The sequence below is a fragment of the Salvia splendens genome, chromosome 1, assembly GCF_004379255.2.
Source record: "Salvia splendens isolate huo1 chromosome 1, SspV2, whole genome shotgun sequence".
In the NCBI taxonomy this organism is placed as follows: Eukaryota; Viridiplantae; Streptophyta; class Magnoliopsida; order Lamiales; family Lamiaceae; genus Salvia; species Salvia splendens.
This window is the reverse complement of record NC_056032.1, coordinates 27,498,990-27,521,331: the sequence shown is the minus strand read 5'-3', so window position 1 is coordinate 27,521,331 and position 22,342 is coordinate 27,498,990. Positions and strand designations below refer to the sequence as shown.

The following is a 22,342-nucleotide window of genomic DNA, read 5'->3' as shown; positions in this document are numbered from 1 at the left end:
TAAATTGTTGGAAATAATGAAATTTGTTTAATCTCCATATCCAATCACTTTTTATCTTTACCATAAAACATTTAACTCTCTCTCTGCCTTTAATATTTACATGCCATTTTCTCTTTTCAATTAAAATATATTAACCAACAACTATTAATATCTTATATCCATTAGTATTAATATCTTAACTAGAATGGAGCGAATAATTGTTATGTAAAAATAATTATTAATATTACTCCATTGTGTACGAAAAATAGTCTTATTTGTGATCGTTACGAATTTTAATAAGAAATTGGTAAAGTAAAACAGAAAGGAAAAAAGGAAAAAAAAATAAGAGAGAGAAATAGATTAATTAATATGGAAAGGACAACAATAAGTGGAAGGGAAATTACAATGAAAATAATAAAACAAACCAACAATAAGTCGAGTCAAGGAAAACCCTATTTCCACATAACAAATTACGGTCCGACTAGTGCTCACGGATTGACGTATTGAGATAAAATCACTTCATGTTAGCGTGTAGAAGCATCTCAAACCTGCCAGACACCAGCAAACTTGGTGGAGTTACGAGAATCGAGCTAGACAATACTCATAAAATGCACACTATGATGCAAAGAGCAAAAAAAGGTGGAAAATGTTTGTTGTGGTTTTATTCTTTTCTCCCAAACTCCACCTATTTATAGGCACAAAAATGTGACATGGAAGGTTATAGAATTGATTCACCATTAAGCACATTTAAAAAAACGGCCTCAACTATAAATAATAGATGGAGTATTTTTATTTCAATTTTATGTACAATATGTTATTACACAATAGCTGTTGCACATCAGGTTACGAACAATCTTAGAGGCTGAGGCTTTAATTGAAAAAAAATATAATGTCATTTGCTCAAAATTTAATACCACATTTTATTATTCACACTTACAAACAGATGTTGCAGAAATAATAAAAACACAAAGCTTGATTCCCATAAAAGAATGCTACTACAACATACAAAAAGAGACAAATCCAACTAAATTTGTTTGAAATGATTACAAAATTAAAATAGAAAACTATTCATATTCCCAACGAGCCACCAGATTCCAATGAACCTTGTCATGGCTCATGTAAAACCCTTTGTAGCTACCTCTCCAAAACACGGCGGCGTGCCCTTTATCACGGGCAGGCTCGCACGCATTAAACGATGCAAATGTAGAGCCGCATACACTCATCACGAAGTGTACGTCGTCCACTTTCAGTCTCATCCCATAATCCCGGCCCGGCTGTAGCTGAGCCGAGCTCGACAGGCCACCGGATCGGATGTGAAGATCGATTGGCCTGCTCATGGCATCGATGAAGTGCACTATAGGAAACTTGCCCCGGGCTTCGAGGCGGGCGGTTAACATGGATAGAGCCATCAACATATGGAAAAGCATGAGTTTCCTAGCCATATTTGTTCACCTGAGTGTTTTGGTTATGTTTTAATTGTTGTTTTTCTGCTGGGGTTATATAGCAATAGCATAGATTCCGAGTTTAGTGTCAAGATAAGGTTTTCATGTTGTATATCTTGATTTAATAGTAGAGATTTACATGCCTTTATAGTCTGTATTTTCATCATACTAATATTTTATAATGCCAGCCTTAATTTTAGGGATTTGATTATTCTCCCTAAGAGTCTTTTTTTTTGTTATGCATTATTCTCCCCAAGAGTCAGATGCAATGGATTTGACATTTCTTGAGTCTTGAGTATCAATTATGCATGATGAAGATATACATATGTACATGGACAGCCAAAAACCTATATTATAGTAATCTGATAACTTTGTTTGATCTATATTTTGTTCAAATTAAAAATAAAAATGTACTCCCTCCGATAGCAACCTTTTCTTTGTTGTTTGTCCCAATCAAGTTAGCCACTTTCCAGTTTTGGAAATAACCTACTATCTCCTCTCTCCTTTCTCCTCATTAAAATATTCAACTACTTTTTTCCCCTCTACTTTATTCCACCTAACAACACTTCCTAAAATCACATGTCAGTCAAGATTGCGGCCATCTTGAGTGGGACAGAGGGAGTAATTAATTGATATTATTTTCCTTTATTAGTTAGTGTTTAGCAATTTTTTTGTTTGTATTTGTGCCCATATATAAGGCCTTCTTTGTATTTTGCAATTAACTTTTGGCAAAATGTAGTCGATAATGAATTCACGCTTTTTCTTCTTTTCTTAATCGTTTTTTTCCTTCTGTTCATTTCATCGTTTTTTTCCCTCTCTTCAGCAGTTTCTAACACTTTCCCCAAATCTGCAGATTTCAATTCCTCATTTTCAACAAGGTATCAGAGCGCAAATCCGCTGCGTCTTTGATGCTATCTCATCTATCCTTTTTTTATTTTTCGTTTGCCATTTTTTCATAGATCTAGGGTTGGTGTTTTTTGGTAGGGTTCTGCTTGTTGCCAGAGATTATGTGCTCGGCTCACTGCATTTGTTGTTTGGTGAGGTTTGCTGTAGAATTTGCCCGTTCTGCATTTGCGGTTGATCCTTTTCGGGTTCTATTTTTCTCTCTTCAAATCTCTCTTATTTTTCAATTCTGATGTTTGAATCGGTTCGTATTTGTATTTTCCCTCTCTTCGGCGTTATTTTCCGCCGATCTGAAATTTCGAATCTGTTTTCTCTCTCGTTTTCGTTTGCTCATTGGATTTATATGGATCCAAGTTTGTATCCTTTGTTCATTGGATTTGTATGATCTAAGTTTATATCCTTTGTTTCTGGATTTGTATGATCCAAGTTTATATCGTTTGTTCATTGGATTTGTATGATCCAAGTTTGATGTGGATTCATGGAATTCATGATCCATTTCCCAAGGAATTACCCATTTGTGATGTTTGATCTAGATATTTTTGTAAGATTTATTTTCAATTTCTCGATTAAAAACAAGAGGATAAAAAGGGATCAAACCACAAAAATTGAATCTAAACAAGAAAGGATGGTAGATTAGAAATGTAAAGCATGTGTATAATGATGAGATAAAAGAGCTACAACCATAGGACCTTAACCAAAAGAATGGAGACAACCCTAGGCAACTTTCAATAGCTCTATCACCCCTTGGCTCCACTACTCAATGGATACACTCCATTGATGCATACCTCTACTTGAATCAATATAAGATGGAAACAAGGAACCTTCAAGGAAGGAATTGGATACACAATCCTCAAAGAGAAAACTCACTAGGGTAGAAACTTTAATTCAACAAAATCTAAGGAAAGAAATGACATCAAAAGGTATTTATACTAGGATCCAATTCCCAATGAAAAGGCCCACAAAATTTGGTCCGCGTCACTTTACCCGGCCGAGTGGAATTAAGGGTGTTAAGTCACCCGGCCGAGTGAAACCTCCTGACTCCCTCATGTATTGGACGAGGCACCCGGGCGGGTGGCAGAATGGATACCCGGTCGGGTGGAGTAGCTTGGCCTTGGCTCTTCCAGTGGATGGCACCCGACCGGGTGAGGCAGTGCCTCAGAATCCACCCGGCCGGGTGGAAGCTCCCAGCCTTCAAATTTCAGCACGAGTCTTGTCGCGTGTTCCCCGACCTTCGTAGACTCCTCCAGCATGACTTTTCGGATGAAAGTAGAGAGTCCCTGATAAGGCTAATTTCATGCATGGGTCTAGGGATTTAATTCGTGATTTTACTGGGACTAACACACGTTTTAAGCCAGGTGTGTGAAGGAATTCGCCAGGTCCAGGAAAGAAGACCAAAAAATCACAAGGTCGAGGAACTGGCGATTTAGTGAACGATTATGAAGAGAATTGCTCGACGGAGGAAGCTCCAGAGTTGAAGGGTAGAATAGAGATTTCTACGAAGACTCAAGGGCTATTTCCGCATCTATAAAAGGCAGAAGCATGCAAGCTGGAGGGATCTTCCCGGGGGAGACCTCACCACAGCCTGTTGCTTAGTTCACTTTCCGCACACACACTTGATACTAGCTTTGAGGAGATCTCAGTTCGCACGTTCGGGTTTTACCTTAGCTTCCGATATGGTGTAACACCGCTCTTGTTAAGAGCGAAGAAACAATTTATTTTCTGCTTTCCGCATTTTGCTTACTTTGCCGAGCTTCGTTGTTCGAAGCTCGGTTCGCTGTTTTCACCGAATAGTTTCTGGTTTAATTGCAAGTTTGATTTTCCGTTATGGCGATTGTGTTGATTTCTGGTTTGATCGTTTCGCTTATTGAGATTTTGGAGTTTTAATTTGTCTGAGTTGGATGCGTTTCGCAGCTGTTTACTGAGTTATTGCAGGTTAATGGTCAGATCTGGGAGATTGGAGTTGGATTGTGGAAGAATTTTGGTTGGATTTGCTGGATTTGTTGGTTGTTGGGTTCGGATGTCTTGGATCCGGAGTGGATCAAGCATTCTGACGTGAATCTGAGTAGTTTCGATCTGATTTTCATGCTTGGTTTACGTGTTTTTTCTTTCATTCCGTCTAGTGTACGCAGATCTGATGTGTTTCCGAGTTGCAGCAAGATAACGGCGACCAAATCTCTATATTCTGTTCGAATCTCGCTTTTGCTCTGTTTTGTTCATCTGCAAGTTTAATTTGGTAGAGAGGATGCATTTTGCTGCGAGCTAGCGTCAGAGTTTGTTAATCTGCAGTTCTTTCCGTACTTGCCACTTTTGGAATTATGGTCCCTACTTTCAGTCATATTCTGTTTAGCTAGATTAGGTAGTTGTTTACACTGTCTAGGAAGTGGTTATGTTTCTTCTTGTCGAAATCTGAATTTACAAGTTTAACGTGTCCTAGGTCTAGCATTTACATTTTCTGCCTAGGTCTAGAGTTAGTTTAAAATTCTCAACCCTTTTGTTGCGTGGCAGCAGCCATTTGTCTGTCCAAAGTCTCTGAGCACTACTTTGCGAGTCCATCTCTGTGGGATCGACCCCACTTCCCTATACTAATTCATAGTATTCGGGTTGAGGGATTTTTTATAATTTTTGAAGGGGAGTCGATGTGTGTCCAACGACCAAGCACTCTATGTTCTCTTAAGTTCCTAGACCTTGTGCTCTAGTGGATTTAAGGAGCGTGGTGTCTTGACCAAGCGCTTGCAGTGATCCATTTCTGTGCACACTCGAAACAAAATTTACCTCTCTTCAAATGGCGCCGTTGCCGGGGATGGATGGCGTACTTTGTGTTAGTGCCTAGAGTTTTTGGTGTGAATAATTTTAATTTACTTTTTCTTTCCGTTTTCTTTGTAGTACATGAGCAGGAGCTTCCACCGGAGTAACTCGTCTGGTTGGAAATACGGTCAGTTCGTTTGGAAGATCAAGGATACAGCCTCCACTGTGACTACCAGATCAGGGTTCACGACGGGAGAACCGTTCCCGACTGAGTTTTTGAGTGACGAATCTTGGGAATCTTCAGGAAGAACAGATCCGGAGTCCCCGCCAGAATCGGAAACAGAGTCAGAAACAGGGGAGGAAGAGGAAGTTGAGATGGCACACGTAGCGGACCCAGATCCAGAAATAGGGTCGCTAACGGCTCATCTCGATGGAGAACCAACACACGCAATAGTGATGAACCCACGTCAGAAATCTATTGAGATCAAAACGAATGTGTTAGGTGTCTTGCCAACATTTTCTGGGCGAAGGAGTGAATGCCCGTACGAGTTTTTGAACGAGTTTAGCAAGTTATGTGGCATTCAAAGGAGGCCTAATGATGCGACAGAGGAGGACTATCGCTTGCGCGCGATTCCTTTCACTCTAAAGGGGGAGGCAAATACATGGTTGTTGAGATTACCCCCGGATTCTATCCGCACCTGGAGGGACTTTAAATTGGAGTTCCTAGATTACTTCTTTCCATCCAACAAGACGAACGCTCTGAAGAAGGAGATAGTGGAATGCAAGCAGGATTACGATGAGTCATTGAGCCAATACTGGTCAAGGTTCAAGGGATTGCTGGACGCATGCCCGAATCATCGGATGATAGAGGCAGAGACCTACTCTCTGTTTTATGAAGGGGCAACTCCCGAGTCTAAGGATTTGATGAACTCCTCGAGCGGGGGGAATTTTACAAGAAAGAGAGGAAGTGAGGCAAGAGAGATTTTGGGAAGATTAATCGACGCCAAGAAGGCGTATGACAGTACGAGGAATGCTGTGAGAAGAGGCTCTGTGAATGCATTGAGGGAGCAGGAGGATGACAAAGTTGAAGCAAGGATTGATAGGCTGGAGAAAGCCTTGCTGAATGCTATCGAAAAAACTAATGCAGCCGCACCAAAGGAAACGGCTAAGTTGTTAGGTCCAATGGATAATCAACTCCAGCAATATTACGGACCTCAGGAAGGTGATTACCAGGCCCAGGCGAATGCGATGGGAAGTTGGAATCCTGATGGAAGTTGGAACCAAGGAAGACAAAGAGATGCACCCTGGAGGAATCACCCGAACTTTAGATGGTCTGAAAACGAGCAAAGCCAGCCAGCACCCCAACTGAGTATACAGTCCGCACCGCAGCCCGAGAGGCAGGGTAACTGGAGAAATCATGAGGGGCAAGGAAATTGGAACAACCGTAATCAAGGAGATCACTCGACCTGGGGAAACAAGAATCCAAATTATCAAGGGAATTCTTATGTACCGCCACATCAAAGGAATTTCCAAGCACCTTACCCAGGTCAAGGAAGTAATTTCAACAACAATCCAGGAGGTCAAGGGCACATTCGCCCAGGCCAAGGAAGTGGAACAAACCAAAATATAGGGCCAGGCCCTAGTCAGCCAAGCTCTAGACCAAGGAACCTTGATGAGATGGTTCACGACCTCGTTAGTTCCCAGCAGCACATTCAGAACAATTTACAGTCGAACAATGATGTGGTCCACAAGCTTCAGGATGCGCAGCAAGAACAGAAGGCGGCAATGGATATGTTGGCCAAACAGTTGTCTCAAATAGCTACTTCCTTGAGTGATATGCGGGGAAACGAGGGCAAGATTCCTGCATCGGTAAGACCACCTGACAAAGCCAATATTAGCCAGATCACGCTGAGATCTGGGAAGGAGTACGAAGGGCCGGTCATGAGGTACAGAGAGGTCACGACCCCCATTAACGATAAGGAAACAGAGGAAAAAACCACTGAATCAAGAAACTCGGTTGAAAGCAACCCTGCAGTTAGAGATGAACTTCAGGCAGGAGATTTGGAGAAACGGCTGCCCAGGACAATCGAACCATTTTTCCTAGATCCAGAACCGGAATTGGTAGAGAAAAAAGGAGTCGATGAATTTTCAGCAGGTGAATGTTCCGGAACCGGGAAACGACCAAAACCTTTCCCAAACCGAGGAGAGGCAAAGAAAAAGAAGGATGAGCCAGTGGATCTTATGGATATTTTTGGGAAACTGGAGATAAATCTACCCTTCTTACAGGCTTTGAAAATGCCAGTTTTCAGCAAGTTCATCAAAGAGTTTATAGCTGTGAAGGCTAGACCTAGTGGAAAAATCTTGATAGGCGAGAATGTGTCCGCGGTAATTCAGAAGCGGAGGATGCCTTCGAAATGCAATGACCCAGGTATGTTCACCTTGCCTATTTCCATCGGCGATGTAAAAATTGAGCATGCTATGTGTGACTTGGGAGCATCCATAAATGTGTTACCCCTGTCCATATACAAGAGGTTAGTGGGAGTAGGTATGGTGGATACGAAGGTTGTGATCCAATTGGCGGACAGGTCATGCATCTGCCCTGAAGGAGTGCTCGAGAACGTAATAGTCAAGGTACACGACTTCCTGTACCCGGCTGACTTCCATGTGATTAAGATGAGCGATAATGAGTCTGTAGAGTCTGGCGGAGTATTATTGGGGAGACCTTTCTTGCGAACTGCTAAGACTATCATTGATGTCTTTGATGGTACTATCTGTCTCGATTACAATGGGGATAAATATACATTCAGTATAGATGAGGCAATGAAGAAGCCACTTGATGTTGAAAATATGCATTCAGTAGATATCATTAACCCCTTGGTCCAGGAATACCTCGAGACTGAATTAATGCAGGGACAGATTGAGAACTCAGAGATGAGTCATGCTGTTGATAGGGAAGTGGCCAATTGGTGCCAAGCAATGAATACGAGCAAGTTGACAGATGAAGAGCTAGCAGAAGCAATTCTGGAATTTTGCACCAAGCCCGAGCTAGCCAGATCGAGGGAGACACTTTATGGGGCAAGCAAGGAAGATCTTCCTGGATCGACTAAGGGGATGACGACTGGAGCAGCAGAAAAGAACCCCCTGCCCCAGGAAAAAGATGTTCCCAAGAAGGAGTTGAAAACACTTCCGCCAGGCCTAAAGTATGCTTACCTTGAGGCGAATGAGACTTTTCCGGTGATTATCAACAGCAACTTGATCAAGGAACAGGAAGAGGAGCTGCTGAAAGTCATCCGAAGGAACAAGAACGCTATTGGTTGGACACTTTCTGACTTGGTAGGGATTAGCCCTGATCTGTGCATGCATCACATTCGATTAAATGAAGGAGCGAAACCCTGCAGAGACCCTCAACGCAAATTGAATCCCAATATGAGGGAAGAGGTATTGAAGGAAGTATTGAAGTTGTTATCCCTAGGAATCATTTATTCCATACCAGACAGTGAATGGGTTAGCCCAGTACACATGGTACCCAAAAAGTCGGGAATCCAGGTTGTCAAGAACGACAAGAATGAGTTGGTACCGACCAGGCTAGTCACTGGCTGGAGGATGTGCATTGACTACAGAAAATTGAATGAGGCAACCAAGAAAGACCATTTTCCCCTTCCGTTCATTGACCAGATGCTGGAGAGATTAGCAGGCAAGCAATATTTCTGTTTCTTGGACGGATATAGTGGGTATTTCCAAATTTACGTGGACCCCGAGGACCAGGAGAAGACAACTTTCACGTGTCCGTTCGGAACGTATGCATATCGGAGAATGCCGTTTGGCCTTTGCAATGCACCAGGCACTTTTCAACGATGTATGATGAGTATTTTCTCAGACCTGCTGGAAGATTGCATCGAGATCTTTATGGACGACTTCACTGTATACGGGGATTCATTTGATTCATGTCTAGCGAGCTTGGATGTAGTGCTGAGAAGATGTCAAGAGAAGCACTTAGTTTTGAATTTCGAGAAATGCCACTTCATGGTCCCTGAAGGAATTGTCCTGGGGCATGTAGTATCGGAAAAGGGCATACAGGTGGACCAAGCAAAAGTGGACGTGATATCAAAACTGCCCCACCCGACAAATCAAAAGGAAGTGAGGGGATTCCTAGGTCACGCAGGATTCTACAGGAGAATTATAAAAGATTTTGCCAAAATTGCTCAGCCACTCACTCATCTGTTGCATAACGATGTTGAGTTTGTTTTTAATGAGGAGTGCATTAAGGCTTTTCAGCTGCTGAAGGACAGATTAGTATCTGCCCCCATCATCAGAGCACCTGATTGGGGTTTGCCGTTTGAAATCATGTGCGATGCGAGTGACTATGCAGTAGGGGCGGTGCTAGGTCAAAGAGTTGATGGAAAAAGTTACGTGATTTTCTATGCGTCAAAAACGCTAAATCAAGCCCAGAAAAATTACGACACCACGGAGAAGGAAATGTTGGCAGTCGTGTACTCTTTTGAAAAATTTCGACCATATCTGCTCGGGTCGAGGGTGATAGTCTTCACAGATCACGCTGCGATAAAGTACTTACTGGCAAAGAAGGAATCTAAGCCAAGGTTGATCCGATGGGTGTTACTGTTACAGGAGTTTAACTGGGAAGTCAGAGACAAGAAGGGGACGGAGAACAAGGTGGCTGATCACCTGAGTCGCATTTACCAAGGTGAGACGGATGAAGCAATACCTGATGCGTTCCCGGAAGAACATCTTTATTATTTTAACGATTCTCCTAGACCTATCAATTGGGAAGAAGTAATGGCAGCAACAGGTCCAGGAGATGCTGAAAAAAGGAAATGCCAGGCGAATGCAGAGCCATGGTTCGCTGATCTAGCAAATTACTTGGTCACTAGAGAAGTGCCCAGTTCCGACGAAATTTCCCGGGCCCAGAAGATGAAATTAAAAAGTGAAGCCAAATATTACTTTTGGGACGATCCGTATTTGTGGAAAATGGGAGCTGACCAGGTAATTAGGAGATGCATTCCGGAGTGGGAGCAAAGAGATGTGCTGAATCATTGCCATGCTTTAGCTTGTGGGGGTCACTTTGGACCTAGGAAGACTGCAAGGAAGGTTCTAGACAGTGGTTTCTATTGGCCTACATTACATAAGGATGCATTCGAATTCTGCCAGAATTGCGAAAGGTGTCAGCAGATTGGAGGAATTTCTAGAAGGGACGAAATGCCACAAGTTCCGGTGATTGTTTGTGAGATTTTCGATGTTTGGGGTATGGACTTTATGGGTCCATTTCCATCTTCATATGGGAATACATACATACTTGTGGCGGTGGACTACGTTTCGAAATGGATAGAGGCAAAAGCTACGACCTCCTGCGAAGCTGTGGAAGTAGCCAAATTTCTGCGGTCTAACATTTTCAACAGGTACGGGATCCCTAGGGCTGTCATCTCAGACCAAGGAACCCATTTTAAGAACCGTACAATAGAGGCTCTCATGAAGAAATACGGAGTCCACCACAGGTTGTCTACACCTTATCATCCTCAGTCCAATGGCCAGGCAGAAATATCAAATAGGGAGATAAAGGCCATTCTCGAAAAAACGGTGAACCCGTCTAGGAAGGATTGGAGTAAGAGGCTGGATGATGCATTATGGGCTTATAGGACAGCTTATAAGACACCTATTGGTATGTCACCATATAGGTTGGTATTCGGAAAAATGTGCCACTTACCCGTGGGAATCGAACACAGAGCATACTGGGCGGTCAAGGAGATCAACATGAATCCGCAGGCTTGTGAAGAAGAGAGAAAGATGCAGCTCCAGGAACTGGAAGAGTTACGGCTTGAGTCTTATGAATCTGCCATGTGGTATAAGGAAAAAACTAAGCTTTGGCATGATAAAAATCTCCGGGTCAAGGAACTCAGGGTAGGACAGAAAGTCCTTTTGTTTCAATCCAAGCTCAAATTGATGCCTGGAAAGTTAAAGTCTAAATGGATTGGGCCTTACATCATCATGGGACTTCGAGCAAACGGAGCAGTTGAAATCCAGGGAAGTGCACCAAATTCCATACCTTTTCTTGTCAATGGACATAGGATAAAGGTCTTTAGGGATAGCTCAGAGTTGTGTGTAGTGGACGAAGTGCCACTACGCGCACTCTTTGATATCACCTAACCAGTCTAGGAAGGAAGTGTTTTTAAAATATCTCCTGAGTCTAGTAATTAAAAGTTTGACCATACCCTGATCCAGGAAATTTTGAGAACACTTGACAACAATTTTGTAAATATTTAATTGCTTTCTTTAAATCAAGAAAAATCCAAACAAATAAAAAATTTTATTCTTCCAAAAATATTTTCGAAACACCAGACCCATCGGGAATGTTTTTGATGCTGTCATATCCTAGACCCGGGGAGTTTGGCGTTTCATATTTGTTTTTTTTTAGTTTGATGTTTTCTTTTAGTGTGTTTTGGCAGAAGGAATTTACTTGAGCAAGGAATTGTGGGGTAAAAGAGTTTTGGAGGGAATTGACACCGGTCCGGATTTCAAAGAGCACTTTATGGGGAGGCGTACGGTCGCTGGCGTCACCACCTGCACCCGCCTGCAAAAGGAAACTGTCCTCTCCAATGCCTACACTATGATCGGTTTTGGCCTTTTTATTTTTTTTCATTACTCATTCTCTCTCCAAATATTCTCTCTCCCAAATCAAAAACCCCAAATTTCAATATCTCTCTAACCCTAATCTGAAAATTTCGCCCAAGTTCTTTTCAAAATTTTCTGCAGAATACCATGGATAACCAACAAGGAACCAGCAGCGCTTCTGGATCCGCCGAGAAGAGTGCGGCGGAGTTCATGAATGAACTATTTCAGAAGTTCGGAGGGGCCGATAAAGCGATGCAAGCGTTCGCGATGTTTGCAATGGGACAACCCATGCCAGCCGTTCCAACAACCACTGTGACACAACCGGAGGTTGTCGAGACACCACCCACTGCTGTACAAGAAACCGCACCGGAGGCTGCTACCGTTATTCCAGAAGAAACCACCTCTGCCCAGGACACAGTTCCAGAAACCGCCACCAGGCCGGAGGACGATGCAGTGCTCGCCGTTCCAAGATCACCCATTGCGGAGATTCGCGAAGTAGAGACAGATCTGGCCGCGGGACTGACGTTATTGGCCGTAAGTGAACCCAGGTTAGGTTCTGATTCTCAGAAGGAAACCCCTGTTTTAAAGTTTGGAGGTGATGGTGTTTCAGAGGGAGTAAAACTTGATATTTCTGCTGTGAATTTGGTGGAAAGTGTTGTTAGGGGGGTAGATGCTCTTGTTGCGATAGTTGAGGGCACCGCTATTACTGTTAGTAGGATTGAGGGGGAAACCCCTGTTCTGGAGGCGTCTGTTGAGAGGGATGCCGTTGTTGGTGATGATGATGTTCAAGTGGGCGGAGAAGCCCTAAATTCTGAGAAGGATGTCGAAAAGGAAACCCTAGACGTAGTTGGGGGCGATGAAGCCCAATTTACTGAGGAAGATGTTGATGCGGGAAGGACTCCCAAAAAATCTGTGGGAACTGAAGCCCAACCTGAAGGAAATCTTACGGGGTTAGAAACCCCTGTTTATATCACGGGGGCAACCCCATTGTTAGCGGAGGAAAGTGGAGCACTCGATTCTGAGGGTGCTCAAGAAACTGTCGATGCAGGACTCACCATGATAGTGGATTTAACTGAGGTCTCTGAGGAGGCCGATTCGCAGCTTAATCTTAGGGAAACAAGGAGACGGACACGTCGACGTATTCTTGATGACGTTGACGTATCTGCCCAACAAAAGGAAAAGGATACACTGGACCTAGCGACAGCCGTGTCTGCGCAGGAAGACTCCCCCAGGCCGAGTGTAAGGGAGAGTGACGAAGAGGGGCGCCGCGCGAGGGCTAAGAAGAGGAAAGGGAAACAAATTGCTTCCTCCTCGACCGAGAAGGAGAGGGGGAAATCTACTGAATCCCCACTTCCTCCACCCGCCAAGGTACCATACGCCTCAGAGCCCGAGAATCCTGCCAGGTCCAGTGATTCAGAGGAGGAGCAAGACGAGGATGTACTGAACTTTGAGCCGACGGAGATTTGGATTACAAAAGAGCTGCTAGACGATATGAGAAGATTTGACGATCCAAAACGTGTGGCCATATACAAGGAAAAGAGTGCTGAGGGAAAGGTGGCGAAGTCCGGAAAAATGTACCACCCGGCGGAACTCAAACATATCAGCTCTAACGATGAGTTCAGGGGGTATATAGATGCAATCGGTTTTGATTGGTTACTAAAGCACAGCACTTTCGAAGTTCCAGTCGACGCGGCCCGTGAATTCTTTTCCACCTTCCGGTTCAAATCCACCGCCGATTTGGATACGGATTCCATAGCTTTCCGGCTTTTTAATGAAGAACATAGGATGAGTATCCGGGAGTGGACGCTGCGGATGGGCTTGCTATCAAGAACAGAAGATGATGAGGGCCTGTGGAATGACAGAATGGTCGGTCCGCCGAAGTTGACGCCAGGATTTCAGGCACAAGGTGCGTGGGAGTTCTTGACTCACTCAAGAGTGGGTCAATTTAAAACAAGTTTTTCGAAGGCACACAATATAGAAAATCGGGTCCTGCGATTCGCCCAAACTTTTGTTAGCTACAACTTGATGGGCACTGCCAACAACGCCCTGACGACCGCCGACCTTTACTTTACGTGGTGCATGGCCACAGGAGTACGAGTTCATTTGGGCTATTGGTTAGCCCAAGCCTGCCATCAAGTCACCTCCAACCCGTCCAGGCATCTGTACACGTGCCATCTTCTCGGGGCCTATTTGCAGCGCAACATTGTAATTAAAATCAGCAAGGCCTGCCGTGTAGTAAAGATGTGCTCAGCCCCGGAAGTCTTCAATTTCGATTTTTTTATCAACAAGGGGTTGCTGATCGCCCGAGGGAAGGAGGTGTGTTTTTATGAGGTCGGTAAGTCAGAGGCACAAGTCAAGCAGGAACCCGATGGTGTGGAGGTAAAGGATCAAGCCACTGAGGACGAAGTCAGGCTGATGGTTCAAGGAGTTCAGAAAGAGGTTGAGGAGGTAAGGAAAGGAATCGACGGGGTACGCAAGGAAATGACTGAGATCCGAAGGGAATTCGGAAAGAGCAGGGAAGAGGCCGCAGTCCTGAGGGGACGTATCACCGATTGGGTGGCTTCGTCCACTGAGCAAACCAACAGGATGGCGGAGGGTGTTGCTTTGATGACGACCATGCTGAAATGGCTGCACAAAAAGTTCCCGGATGCATCAGAAACTATTCCTGGGTCTAGCGGCAACATTACAACGCTAAGTCCAGGAGGTGTGTCCGCGCAGAAGCCATCACAAGGCCCGAGGCCTCACATCACCCCCTCTTCCGCTAGACCCGTGGTCCTGAGGACAGCCATACCCCGACCTACTGATGACAGACCAGTGAAGCCGGAGATGCCGGCCAGGAAGAAAGCAAAGGTGACCCAGCCGACGGTGCCACCAAAGTTTGGCTCCCACGGGGGCCAGACACCGAATTGAATTTCCCCTCAAACCCAAGTAACTTTTTCTTTCTTTTATTTAACAGTTCTTTCGTTTTATTTCTGTTTTACCTGCCAGCATGCTAGGTTCTGTATATATGTGTTGTATGTTGTTCCTTCTCCCACTTAGCCCAATGCTTGGTCTAAGTGTGAGAAGTTTGTGTTTTGTTGAGTGTGTTTCATGTCGCCACTAACTGGCCTGCTTTCCACTTCATGCGGATTGCTTGGGGACAAGCATAAATGAAGTGGGAGGGGGGACGCAGTTAGTGCAGTTAGTGTCTTGTACATATTCTGTTAGGTCTAGGAGTTTGTAGATTTTTTTTTTTTAGGTTTCGTGTTTGCATAACTGGTAAAATAAATAGCAAAAAGCCCCTTAGGGAGAGTAATTGAAGAGAAAATACATGCTAAATTGTGAATCCTTTTCCCTTAATAAATCAAAGTCAGTTGGATGAAGTGAGAACGATAGAGGATGCCTTAGATAACCCAGTTGTGCAGCCCTACTATAAGAGCGAGTTATAAGCCTATACACTTTGAGCTAACTTGTAAAAAGAATGGGCTACCACTGAATGCTTAGGGAGAAGAGTCTGACGGAAAAAAAAGGGGGTTTCTGGAGGTATAAGCTGGACGAAGTCCAGGAAAAGGAGGTATAAGCTGGACGAAGTCCAGGAAAAAGGAGGTATAAGCTGGACGAAGTCCAGGGGAGGAGTTAAAATAATAAAACCGGAGGTATAAGCTGGACGAAGTCCAGGAAAAAAAAAAAAATTAATTAAGGGTAGGAAGCAGTAGTAACCAGACCCAGGAATAAAAAGGAGACGGTAGGAAGGAGAAACTCTCATAACCCGATGCATCAGTGGAGTAACTCTAACTTAAGAGCGATCCGATCCTAACATCCCTGGTGAGGAATGAGTGATCGAGTGAATCTAACAATTGGGAAGTCAGAAGGCTATCTTGACGAACTGACAACTCGACTAGATAGAAGAAGGGAAGGGGAGGAATCTGAGGCTGTAAACGCTTGGATTGACCTTAAACTTGTGGGGATGGCTGCTAGGAAAATACCAGTTTATGCGCTTATGTGTTTTCGTTTCTTTTGTGATTTTTATGTGTTTCGTGTTGAAGTTGTCTAGGTCTAGGAGTCTGTTTTGTTTGTAGAATAGTACTTGGGGGGACCGTGCATTGAAATTCGCCTTATTTCTTTTTCTTGTCTTTCATACTTGAGGACAAGCATGGTTTAAGTGTGAGCAGTTTGATAAGGCTAATTTCATGCATGGGTCTAGGGATTTAATTCGTGATTTTACTGGGACTAACACACGTTTTAAGCCAGGTGTGTGAAGGAATTCGCCAGGTCCAGGAAAGAAGACCAAAAAATCACAAGGTCGAGGAACTGGCGATTTAGTGAACGATTATGAAGAGAATTGCTCGACGGAGGAAGCTCCAGAGTTGAAGGGTAGAATAGAGATTTCTACGAAGACTCAAGGGCTATTTCCGCATCTATAAAAGGCAGAAGCATGCAAGCTGGAGGGATCTTCCCGGGGGAGACCTCACCACAGCCTGTTGCTTAGTTCACTTTCCGCACACACACTTGATACTAGCTTTGAGGAGATCTCAGTTCGCACGTTCGGGTTTTACCTTAGCTTCCGATATGGTGTAACACCGCTCTTGTTAAGAGCGAAGAAACAATTTATTTTCTGCTTTCCGCATTTTGCTTACTTTGCCGAGCTTCGTTGTTCGAAGCTCGGTTCGTTGTTTTCACCGAATAGTTTCTGGTTTAATTGCAAGTTTGATTTTCCGTTATGGCGATTGTGTTGATTTCTGGTTTGATCGTTTCGCTTATTGAGATTTTGGAGTTTTAATTTGTCTGAGTTGGATGCGTTTCGCAGCTGTTTACTGAGTTATTGCAGGTTAATGGTCAGATCTGGGAGATTGGAGTTGGATTGTGGAAGAATTTTGGTTGGATTTGCTGGATTTGTTGGTTGTTGGGTTCGGATGTCTTGGATCCGGAGTGGATCAAGCATTCTGACGTAAATCTGAGTAGTTTCGATCTGATTTTCATGCTTGGTTTACGTGTTTTTTCTTTCATTCCGTCTAGTGTACGCAGATCTGATGTGTTTCCGAGTTGCAGCAAGATAACGGCGACCAAATCTCTATATTCTGTTCGAATCTCGCTTTTGCTCTGTTTTGTTCATCTGCAAGTTTAATTTGGTAGAGAGGATGCATTTTGCTGCGAGCTAGCGTCAGAGTTTGTTAATCTGCAGTTCTTTCCGTACTTGCCACTTTTGGAATTATGGTCCCTACTTTCAGTCATATTCTGTTTAGCTAGATTAGGTAGTTGTTTACACTGTCTAGGAAGTGGTTATGTTTCTTCTTGTCGAAATCTGAATTTACAAGTTTAACGTGTCCTAGGTCTAGCATTTACATTTTCTGCCTAGGTCTAGAGTTAGTTTAAAATTCTCAACCCTTTTGTTGCGTGGCAGCAGCCATTTGTCTGTCCAAAGTCTCTGAGCACTACTTTGCGAGTCCATCTCTGTGGGATCGACCCCACTTCCCTATACTAATTCATAGTATTCGGGTTGAGGGATTTTTTATAATTTTTGAAGGGGAGTCGATGTGTGTCCAATGACCAAGCACTCTATGTTCTCTTAAGTTCCTAGACCTTGTGCTCTAGTGGATTTAAGGAGCGTGGTGTCTTGACCAAGCGCTTGCAGTGATCCATTTCTGTGCACACTCGAAACAAAATTTACCTCTCTTCAGTCCCTCATATAGGCTCCTCGTCATGGGCCTTCCGGGTGTGGTCGTATCATCCTCCTCTTCTTGGAAAGAATTTGTCCTCAAATCCGGACCTCCTACAAAGTCAAAAGGACTCAAATCAGCCACATTGAAGGTGCAACTTACATTATACTCACCAGGCAAGTCGATCACGTATGCGTTGTCATTGAGGCACTCCAACACAAGGAAAGGTCGGTCTCCCCTTGGGGCATGCTTCCCCTTGGTCTTGTCGGAGAAACGTATCTTCCTAAGATGCACCCAGACCCAATCCCCAGGTTCAAAAACCATCTTCTTGCGGCCTTTGTTCGCTTGGCGCGCCACTTTCTCTCCCTTCCCTGGAATCCTCTCTTGCACTTGAGCGTGCAACTCCTTCACAAACTTGGCCCTCTCCTCGCCACCTATTATAAGCAAATTCGGCAATAGGTAAGCACTCTTCCCAAGAATTTTTATTCTAAAAAATAAGAGCACCTAAGGACCGGTTAACTACCTCCGTTTGACCATCCGTTTGGGGGTGGGCGGTAGTAGAAAAGAGAAGTTTAGTGCCCAACATTCCCCAAAGAGTATTCCAAAAGAAGATAAAAAACTTGACATCCCGATCACTCACAATTGTTTTAGGAATCCCATGTAACTTGACTACCTCCCTAAAGAACAAGTTGGCAACGAACTTAGCATCATTCTTCCTAGTAGACATGGGTAGGCCTAGCACAAAATCCATGGAGATATCTACCCAAGGGTGTGTAGGAGGAGACAAAGGAGCATAAAGCCCAAAATTTCTAGACTTGGACTTAGCTTGCCTACACTCTATACAATGGCTACAAAACCTCTCAACATGCTTCTTCATGCAAGGCCAAAAGAAATGCTCACTCAAGATATCAAAAGTTTTCAAAACTCCAAAGTGTCCCATCAATCCACCCAAATGAGACTCCTTAATCAACAAGTCACGAAGAGAGCAATTAGGAATGCAAAGTTTATTCTCCTTATACAAGTAACCATCCATTCTATAGTATTTATCAAAAGATCCCCTTTCACATCCTTCAAAGATAGTGGAAAAATCATGGTCATGTTTATACAAGTCTCTAATGAACTCAAAACCAACATACTTTGAAGCACACACAACAAGCACTTGTTTTCTCACATACATCACATGATTAGCAATCAAAGCATCATCAACCAACGGAACATGAGGTTTCCTAGAGAGGGCATCGACAACGACATTTTCCTTCTCCTTTTTGTACTTGATCACATAAGGAAAAGTTTCTAGTAATGCACTCCACTTATCATACCTCTTATCAAGCTTATGTTGTCCCCCTAAGAACTTAATAGACTCATGATCGGTATGAATCACAAACTCCCTATGCATGAGGTAATGTTTTCAATTCTCTAAGCACCTCACTATGGCATACAACTCATTGTCATATGTAGGATAGTTTAATTGGGCTTGGCAAAGCTTTTTAGAAAAATAGGCTATGGGCTTTCCCTCTTGCATGAGAATTCCTCCTATCCCTACACCACTAGCATCACACTCCAACTCAAATGTTTTGTCAAAGTTGGCAAGAGCTAACAAAGGGGCATGGGTGAGATCATTTTTCAAAACATTGAAGGCTTTTTCTTGTTCTTCCCCCCACTTGAACTCTACATTTTTCTTCACAAGATGATTTAAAGGAGATGCCTTAGTAGAAAAATATCTAACAAATATCCTATAAAAGCTTACTAGACCATGAAAGGATCTAATCTCACTCACATTCTTGGGTGTAGGTCACTCCCTAATTGCCTTCACTTTCTCTTCATCTATCCTCACTCCTTCCTTTCCCACAACAAAACCAAGAAAAACAACCTCATCAACACAAAAGGTGCCTTTATGCAATTTGGCATATAAATCATGCATTCTCAACACTTCAAGCACATCCCTAAGGTGGCTAGCATGCTCTTCTACACATTTGCTATAAATCAAGATATCATCAAAATCCACCACCACAAACTTTCCAATGAAAGGACAAAGCACATGATTCATCAAACGCATGAAAGTGGAAGGAGCATTAGTCAACCCAAAAGGCATAACAAGCCATTCATACAAGCCAAATTTGGTTTTAAAAGCAGTTTTCCATTCATCCTCTTTTTTCATGCTAATTTGGTGATATCCACTTGCTAAATTATTTTTTAGAAAAACAATTAGAGCCACATAGAACCTCAAGCATGTCATCTAGCCTAGGTATAGGGTGTCTATACTTATTGGTGATCTTATTGATGGCCCTATAATCCACACACATTCTCCAAGTTCCATCCTTCTTAGGCACCAAAATAACGGGCACGGTACAAGGTGAAAGGGATTCTTGGATAAAACATTTGGCAAGGAGTCCCTAGACTTGCCTTAGAAGCTCTTGAGTTTCCTTTGGGTTTGCTTTGTAAGCCGCCTGATTGGGGAGAGAGGACCCCGACACGAAATCAATTTGGTGCTCAATCCCCCTCACGGGTGGAAGCTCGTTGGGAAGCTCATCATGCAAGACATCTTTAAAACCTTGCAAAACACTTTCAATCACCAAAGGACAAGGGTTAGTGTTAGCATTTAAACATAAATCATTCCGGACCATGAGGAGAATGGTTTAACGGCTTTTTAGTGCCCACCCAAGGTCGGGAGACCTAGCTAACAAGCAACCTTTCCCTTCCCTTGCTTGTGGTTTTTCTTGTTTAGGTGCTTTATTTTTGCTCTCACCACACCCACTCTCACTTGGCTTTTTTAGCTCACCCTCTCTCACAAGCCTTTTCTCTCTATCCCTTTCTCTTTCCCTTTGTAGATGTTGGTATGCCTCAAATACATCCTTAGGCAAGAGGGGCTTCAACCTAATTTTCAACCCATTCACCATGTAGAAATATTCATTAGTGTAACCATTCTTGTACACCCTCCTATCAAACTCCCAAGGCCTTCCCAACAAGACATGACAAGCGTCATTGGAATAGTATCACACATCACCTCATCCTTAAAGACACCATTCTTCAAGGGACTAAGCATTGAGCCTTCACCTTTAGCTCCCCGGACTCCCCTAGCCATTGAAGCTTGTAAGGATTGAGATTTTTGTCGACCTTCAACCCCAACTTGGCCACTAATTGTTCACTTACCACATTAGCACAACTACCCCCATCAATGATCACTAAACAAGTTTTAGTTCGTACCTTACAATTCATATGGAAGATGTTTCACCTTTGCTCATTGTGCTCCTCAAGATCAGGTTGTACATTGAGCATTCTTAGCATTACTAGTGCCTTCAACCCCTCATCCTCTTCTTCTTCACTAGAATATGACATACGAGGCTCCACATTCGCCTCCTTGCCTTCTACCATTCCGTCCTCCTCATCCTCACTATGCACGCTACTATCTTGCCCAACAACCATTATTCTTTGGTTAGGGCACTCACGCGCATAGTGGTCATAGCCCTTACACTTGAAACTTTAAACCTTACTACTCTCCGTTGAAGAAGGACTTTTGGTAGCTTGTGGGCTTGGGCTCGGTGATGCCTTGTATGGTGCTTTGCCTTGAGTAATAGGCGAGCTCTCCATCTTCTTGGGAGGGGTACTCCACTTGTTTCCTCCCATCCAGGTTTGACTAGAGGCCACCCTTGCCTTGCTAAGAGCCACTTCTTTTCCTTGCCTCTCAAATGTCTTGGCAAAACTTAGTACTTCCCCCAATGTGATTCCCCCTAGTGCCTCAAATTGGACTTTATGCTTCAAAGAAGTGTTGAGACCATGGATGATTCGGTCTTGAGTGGCTTCCTCCGGTTCATTCACCCCAATCTTGTTCATCAAGGCGAGAAGTTCATAGTAGTAATCCATCACACTCATGGATCCTTGCCTTAGGTCTTGAAGCTCCCCACAAAGCTTGAGATAATAGGACCTAGGCACAAAGGATTCATTCATGATTCGGCACAAATCATCCCATGAACGCACATCTCCCAACCTAGCTAACCTAATTTTCCTCAACACATCGTTCCACCAATTATTAGCATTACCCCTAAATTCGGCCAATGCAATCTTCACCTTATCACCCTTGGAATAGTTGTGGAGGGTGAAGATTTTATCCACTTGATATTCCCACTCTAAGTAAGCTTCGGGATCAAATTTTCCATGGAACTCGGGGAGGTTGTGTTTCAAGGTCTTGGACAGATCATCAAACCTCGGACGGGGTTCCTCCTCATAGTACCAATCCCTCCTAAATCTATCTCCATAAGGCTCCATCCCTCCATGTTGGTTTCCTACCCCAAAATGACCATACCCCCCATTTCCTCCTCCAAACCGCCTTTGGCTCCATTACCCCCCCCCAAACCGTCCATTCTCCAAGTTGTTAACTCTATCCCGAACATTCCCTCCCTGCCATCCCTCATATACCTCCTCTTCAACAACTTCCTCCGGGGCTTCATCGGGCATGGCATTGCCAATAGGATTGTGGAGGTCTAGTCCTCTGCTCTTCCTTCAAAGTGTTGAACTCTTCAAATAGAGTGTTTTGGGTGGCAAGAATACGAACTTCGGATTCCTTCGCCCTAGCATCTCTTTCCCTCAACCGTGCATCCACTTGCCTTATGTCTTGCTTGAGATCATGTTTGAGATAGGCCATCATTTGGGATATCATGCTCACTAGATCCACTTCGGGTTTGGAACTACTTGAGCCCGCGCCCTTCCCTACCTCCTCCTCATGGATGTCCCCCATCTTGTTGGTTCGAGTAATAAAAGGCATCAAAGTTACCTACAAACACAAAGACAAAGACTAGGAACTAGTCTTAGAGATTAATGAAATAAGAAAGAGAGATTTAAGTAGCTAACTCACCCCAATGTAGTATCCCAACCCCCCAAGTCACTCACCAATGTCACTCGGTAGGTTTAGAATATCGTGGGGCTAGTATCGCACACTCTCGATCTAATTCCCACTTGTTGGTGCCCGGACAACTCAATCAAGGTATACACCTCAAGAAAATATAGACACCAAGTAGT

The 22,342-nt window shown here is 43.6% G+C and overlaps 1 protein-coding gene across 1 annotated transcript in view; it reads right to left on the bottom strand.

The window, feature by feature from the left end:
- Positions 1-22,342, bottom strand: part of LOC121746110 (kinesin-like protein KIN-14A) — a 103,590-nt gene that overhangs the window by 56,719 nt on the left and 24,529 nt on the right. The window lies entirely within an intron of this gene.